The following is a 7,922-nucleotide window of genomic DNA, read 5'->3' as shown; positions in this document are numbered from 1 at the left end:
CGTCAAGTACGGTATCTCTTTCTCAAAAAGCGACTTCAAGAAAATGAGCTCATTATAACGTTTGCATGGACAGCCTGTAGAGATGACGGATAAAAACAACAAACTCCGGTAAACAGCACTTAATTCAAACTGTCACTAGATTTTCCGGGCCACACTCCGCTGATGCGAGAAAGAGACACAAAGCATCAACAGTGTGTGATCAATATTTTCAAAATATTGCGTCAGGTCGCTTCGGAGGTGTCACGCTTTTGTCTGCGAGTCTCAGTGCAAGGGCTCCCCCCCCCCCCCTCCAAAAAAAAAAAAGAAGAAACAAAACAAACAAAACAAAACACACACACACACTTATGGATATTTTACACATTATTCTAGCAAAACACGCATTCTTATCAAATGAATAGTATCCTCAGTACAGAAACGCAAAATCCAAAGAAAAATATCGTTAAAAACAAATAAACATTCGTATAGGCCTATACTTGCTACTCATGACACTTCTTGCGCTCGGTATGATAGGAAATTTACATAGCAGGGAGGTAGAAGAGATAATTACCTCTCTTCCCCCTCCCTGCTTATTGGTCTATACACGACTGTGTCATTGATATGTGGTATTTTCATTTTTTGTCGGAACATGGTATTAAAAGTTATCATTAGTATAGTAATAATTTCTTAGAAAGGATTACAAAAAAACATGGTATTAGAAATTAATCATAGTACTAGGATCCTAACTGATTTTTTTGTTTGTTATGTCTCAAGTCTGATGAGCTTACTGAATGTCAAACTATGACTGCTATCACCACAGTTGTATGCAGTTTAATGCTGCGGTGAATCACATGAAAAAAAAAACTATGTGGCACGATATTTCATGTTATTATCAATAGTAGACATTAGGTCATCTTTACGGACACATAGAAAAGGAAACACACTTTCACCCGTCGCTGCTATACTAGAACCTCACCCCACGCGTCTCTCCCGTATAGTGATGCGGCGTACATCCCCCCCCCCCCCCCCCCTCCCCCACCTTTCCCCCAACGTGCCATAGTACGTGCGTCATTGCATTATTTACCACCACCACTCACAGACAACTCCAGCGAGCAGGTTGGATGAAGGAAAGGGGCTGGATGAAGAAGGAGACCCCGCCCCCAGCACGCGACTAATGGTCCGAGAGGGAATATTAAAAATCAATTCGGAGCTCGTTCGTCTTCCATTCTCACCCCACCTGTCACTGCGAGGAGAAACCTTTTCGTCCGGTGTTTGGTTGCTGAGCAGGCCTCCGGAAACTCCCTCTTCATGCCCATCGTGATTTCGACTTACAATAATTAGCAATTAATTTCTCTTTCTGATCACGCGTTTCTCGTCAAGGACTTGTCTTTTAATAGACAGACTTTATCAGTAAATACTCTGACATAGCACTCGCATAAATGAGCTGCGGCTCTCACTACTTTTGGAGAAAAACGAGTGCGCTGTCTTCGCAAGTTTGTTCTGAATAATATCCTATAACAACGCCAGATTTTGATTCTTCGGGTTGTTTGGTTACGAAATTTACTTTCGTCGCCGCATCTGCAGAAAATTTGCTAACATGCTAAGAGATATCAAATCACCTACGTCGGATTCTGGAGCTGAGTTGAGCGACGACACAATGTCTGTTCAATCGACATCGGATTCGTTCTACCATAGCTTCGATGCCGGGACAATCGCAGGCTTCCATCGCCTGGAGGGTGACGACGAGCCCACAGTGGGCGAGGTCGACGACATCACGAGCGGCTTGAGAGCGATGACGGAGGAACGTCTGAACGCCTTGAAGAGCCGCGGAATGTCGGACCTGATGGACGGTTTGAAGAAGTCCTCCAAGATTGAGGCGACGTCGTCGGCAACGGAACACGACCAGCAGGAGCTCCGACTGAAAATCAACAGCCGTGAGCGGAAGCGGATGCACGACCTCAACAAGGCGCTGGACGGGCTGCGTGAAGTCATGCCTTACGCCCACGGCCCGTCGGTCAGGAAACTTTCAAAGATGTCGACGCTGCTTCTTGCCAAAAACTACATCCTGATGTTGCGGAACAGCGTGGATGAAATGCGACAGCTGCTCGCCGACGTCTACCACGGACACGGACGACCACCGTCGACCATGCCGCATCTCCGCTCGTCCCACGGCAATCGTGTTTTGGCGGCGTCGGTTCAGCATCCTAATCTCGCCCCTCCTCCTGATCGTCAAGGTGAGCTACGACATCAACGACACTCTATTCCAGCGTCGACAACACAGCCCTCAATATCGCCTCCGAAGCTCCTTTCGCCTTTCAATGAGGGCAATGAAACTTCACGGAAGTCGCTGAACAACCAAGCTCCTGTACAGCCAGCACTCTGCCGAGATCAGCCGCCTAGCGTGCAGTACCAATCTTCCTCATTGTGCAAGGTGATGGGAAGTGTCCTGAATAGAGATGAACACTCCTCGCCATTTAAACGAGTCGTTCCCTCATCAAAAATATCATCATCGTCATCATCTTCACTGCATCATTCATCGCCCCCATCATCGTTGCCCTCGTCATCGGAATCACTACCGAGCTACCCTCTACGACCATCTGCCGTTCTCCCGCTCCATCTGGACTTTGCTCGTCAGCAGTTCCAATCTGGACATCGTCTTCCTGCTCGTGTACCGGATCATTGCTTTAGCCTCGCCCATGATCGGCGATCTTTGGCGTCTGCTGCGACGGCAACTAGAAATGACGTCCATACGCCTTGGACAGCATCGTCGCTATCGACACCGTGTTCGTGTTTGCAGTGCTCGAAGTCATCGCCTTCTGTCCATGTGTCGTCCAACGCATCGGCTCTGAAGAATAGTGTCCCGCACTCGTGACATCTCCTTCTTAAAATGCCTTCAGACGTCTTGATTGTCAACAAAATTTGGGAGTTGCTGTTCTGGGGAAAAAATAAACTGACTACATCGAATTTGCGTTCCATGTTGTAAGCATAACTGACATGCATGACAGATACTGGTATCATACATGGCTGATGAACACTGAGTTTGTCTTCTTCTTTTTCTTTTTTCTTTTTTGTACGTGCAGACAGATTCGCTCTTATAGTTATAGCCATGCAATATTTTCTATGTCGAACTCGGAAGAAACTGTATAAAATATACTGTCAAATTGGTAATGCAAAAAACAAACAAAACAAATCAAAACACTCTCGTACATGTCACTGTCGTATTTAGTTCTTCTATTAACATCAACTGATGCTTTCGATGTTGCATTAAGAGGCTTTCTGTGTTTTATGGTTTCCGCTCTATTGGATTATCATATTGCTGTAGTAAATAATGTAAATCCAATGATTTTGAGTTAGCGACTCCTTGACGCGAATATCTGTTATTAAAAAAAAAAATGCTATGCCATGGGATATGACCAATTGCGTTTGTGATTAAGTGAAAACGTGCGGTCAATTTATGTACTACGTGAAAAATGAGTTGTTCATTTCTTTGATTGTGTTAATCACGACTGTTGTCAAGTTGGCAGTCTGAACGTATTATCTGTGGTCAACACCATTGCTACTACTCAGTTACTAATGCCATTCCTGCTGATGCAATTACTTTTATCTACTGCTATATACTTGATTTATCATAATGTCCCACCACCATCGATTCTACATGTGTTGGTTATACAATGATTAATCATAATCATATCTTGATGATCGTTAGAATAAACTCTGCAAACGTTCTGGATACCGCATGTTCAAGAGCCAAATTTAGATTTATTTTTGATCACACACCAGTTATCTTCAAAATTGCAATTTTGCTTTCATAATCTTTCCCTGAACTTTTTGACATAACAGTTATGATTCATTTGGGAGGGAATGATTCTTTTATACATAGCGAATGAATAATCATAAAGATTGTTAATTTGTTTGTTTGTTTATTTGCTTTTTGTAATAGGCCTACATAGAATTTGCAGATGATTTTTTTTTTTTCGGGGAGAAATTATCCTGTGCAGTAAAAGGTTTAATCCGAACTCTATGTATGAACTTTCCTTATAGAGCAATCAGACATTGATAAGAAGAAAAAGAAAAAGACAGTGACAGCTGGTGCTTGAGCAACTTGTAAATATGCGTAAATAACAGATTATGATCCCGCGACAACCGCTCCCATGAAATAATATCTGCATGTTAACAAACATAAATTCTACCCACAAATATTACCCTTACCCTAATCATAATCCCCATAATCAAACTGAACCTAAAACCCTATCACAACCCTAACCCGAACCCTGTCCCTAACCCTAAGTCCCTGGAGAAAATAAGACCGGAGCAATTGTCATAAGAAATGTCGTGTCACCGTATAACTAGCATGGTGAATCTATATAGAGACAGCTGTCTCAACACATTTAATATGTCGCGGCACACATTTCAGTCATGAGAAACCATATATCGGTGTATATATATATATATATATATATATAAACATGAACACAGTAACTCCTGTTGGCGTGTCGGAAAAGTCATACAAACGCTCGTGTTTTAAAAAAATTGAAATTATTCATCATTCATCTTCGAAAGATTTTAATGAGAAACAGCAGTCGTTATAATTATGATCACACCTAGGTTTGATGTAGGACATGGAGGTCGGACAATGCAGGAACAAATCTCCGATGATTCATTCCCCGCCATTCGGTTTTTTTTTTTTTTTTTTTTGTCTATGTTCCATTTCACTCCAGAAGTCAGTTGATATCAATTGTCATGGATGTGCTTATTCAAATGAAACATTTGCTTTGGAGGTTAAAATTTCCCTTGTCGTGGCATGGGTTCTTATGCCCAGGTATATAAAGAGTATTTTAAGTCATTATTTCGTCACCATAATCAAAATCATCATTATGATACCCCCCCCCCCCCCCCCACCAACTGGCCCAAGTTGCGTGTCATTGTTAGTAATTTCTTAATTGTATATGCCAACTTATCCAAAAAATAAAGTGAAAACACAGTGAAATTTGAAGATCTTATTGTTTCAAGATTGGCATAGACATTTCGGCAGTACAAGAGCACTTTACCACCTGTTTTGTATACCAGATGGTATAGCAAACGTAACAGAATAGAAGTGCTTTGTGTTTTATCTAATTTTTGATTTGCAAATTTGAGACCTCGTTCATTTTGGCACATAGATATACCTTTGCTGATTAAATCTTTTCCTTTATTCTAGTTATGTGCCAAGGAAAGTGTTTATGTAGTCATTTGTGGCAATCCACCTTGAATAAAAAAAAGACGAATGAAATTAAGCCGTGTTTGGAGTTATGTTCCCTGTTTTGTCATTCACCATGAAAATTTTTTGAAAGTTTGCTATGAGACTGCGCGAGGAGATGGGTTTAAGTGGTAAAGATTGTGATCAAAGACAGATTTAAAACAAAGAGAAAAATGAAATAGATGTATGTAAATGAAGAGCTTGTTTCCAAAAGGCGCTAAATCCATAATTTTTCAATAGATTTAGCTCCTTTTGGAAGCAAGCTCTTATATATATATATATATATATATATATATATATAATATATACATAAAGAGAGAGGGGGGAGAGGAGGGAGAGAGAGAAATGGTTGAGAGGGAGACTGTAAGGAGTGAATAATAAGAAAGAAGGAATTTTCACCCTCTTCACACCATGCACGCCTATATACCTCTTTACACAACTTTCGACAGACTTTTTTTTTGTATAATTATATTTTTATTAAAGAATCATTAGGAATCACAATATTTACAAGTGACTGTTAGAAAATTAGCGTACGAAATCACAAGAAATAATAGGAGTATTAGATAGGGAAAAAGGCAGAACGAAGATAAAAGTTAATGCATGTATTTTTCGAGAGCGGAGCTCCTATATAGGAAGTGGGATCCAAGGAATGCCCTAGTTTATATTTAATGTTTACATTCCAGTTTGGGTACTTGAGCACTACACTGCCAAAATACTATACATTATTCGATTCCACTTGTTTCAAATCTATGTTATACGACAACAACCACAGGGATGGATTTCAATAACATACTAAGTAATTATTCTCTATCATATAGTAAGATACATCTGGTGTTGTTTAGCTGAAAAAATGACCTCATACGTTGACAAGTTACTCGTTTATAACATTAATTTATGACACATTCAACATGAAAGGAGATTATGAAAAGAAAAATGAACAAATTGAATCAGCGTGCAGGAGAACGAAACGTAAAATGATGAAAATGGCTTTTATTTTGTATTGTTTGGCGCTGTGCGTTTCTTGAGTTTATAGGGTCTTTGAACAAACAGCTGATAGGATATACTTATACCGGTCGTGTTTGTGTATTAGAAATCTTAAGAAACAAATTATTCAATTCAATTCAAACTTTATTTTCACTTTCTTTTTTCAACAGAATGTACAAAGAAATTCTATGAGAAATTTGACATGCATTTTATCGAAATAAACACCCAGCCAGGAATAACAACATGTTCATGTCAATTATTAGTACAAAAAGAGACATATTCACCAATTGCAGTCAGTGTATAAAAGGTCTGCGGTAAATGTGTAATATAAAAGACCAATTGAGACGCATGAAAATCTAAAGTTAAATTAAATTAAATTGCACCAATGAGCATTTATAGGTAGAATGTGATTTCATTTGGCATTCTCCCCGTTCTTTAATGACTGACGATAACAAAATAAAATAATTTGTCAATAAAATTCTTATCGCTTTTGTCACTGAGTCTTAAAGACATTTTGAAAATTTACAAGCTAAATACATGAAGAGAAAGTCATGAAATCTACTTCTGAAAAAAAAAAAATCTGCTGGGATACTTAGGCCCTATACTAGAATAAATTGGAGGGGAAAACATCTTAAAGGTAAAATATAACAACTTGATTAACATTAATTATGATATATAATTGTGGTTGATGTGGGTGGGCCGCGCTCTGCAAAATACACCTCGTTTGCGAGACTGGACCCGAGTTCTGTTTAAATGTATATAGCAGGGAGGTGGGAAGAGAATTTTGCTTCGGCGTAGAGCAAACAAAAAACAAAAAAACAACCAAACGAAAACAAAAAACAAAAAACACAACAACAACAACAACAGTAATAAACGAAAGTAAAGCAAAACAAAGCAAAGAAGAAGTGATAAGTTTTTCTTAGGTATATGACACGAGAAATTCATAAATCTCTATTTGTGTATTAAGTGTGGAGAATTTGTCAATCTTTGGGATTTTAACACGTGTGGGATAACAAAACTCTACACACGACTGTAGAATTCTTTATGTGGTGGGGATGTATGACCACCATTATACAGCAAGTGTATACAGAACACATATACTCCATATCCAAACTACCCCATCTACGAGCAGCGACTGTCACAATGTGCGTTGATGGTTTCGTTCTCACATTTAGTGATGAAAACGTGAAGAGTTTTATCGCAAAACGAGCTGAATCCATTCTTGTTAAGTTGAGATATTTGTGACTAAAGCTGATAAAAATCCCAAATAATAAGAAAATGCAGGCTATCTTTAATCATCATTTCTATAGAATATCCCTCGTTATGTTAGGCAGTGAGATATTACTGGAAAAGTTTTATTTCGCTCTGTCTGATGATGGACTTACTTTGAAATGTTTAAAAATGGCGCATAGACCATTTTGCAATGAAACTCTTCACATGTAATTCTATAATATGCATAGACAAAATATATCAAAAAGAACACATAAGAGATAAACGAACTTGCTTTACCTCAGTCGTGAACGTTGCAAAGCCCCTCCCCCGCCCGGGAAAGGGGGGGGGGGGGGGGTTTGCTCAAACTAACTCTCAAGGGGAGACTACGCGGTTCCGCCACGAATATATTGCTTGTGTAAAGGAATCTACATACACTTGGGAGCACTGCCCTTGACAAAGCCACGTATACTACTGAAATTGAAATCAAACATAGAGTAAAGAAAAAGACACAAAA

The sequence above is a fragment of the Diadema antillarum genome, unplaced genomic scaffold (assembly GCF_040938485.1).
Source record: "Diadema antillarum isolate AM-2024a unplaced genomic scaffold, OU_Dant_1.0 seq00000839_RagTag, whole genome shotgun sequence".
In the NCBI taxonomy this organism is placed as follows: Eukaryota; Metazoa; Echinodermata; class Echinoidea; order Diadematoida; family Diadematidae; genus Diadema; species Diadema antillarum.
Note: the sequence above shows the minus strand (reverse complement) of the source record.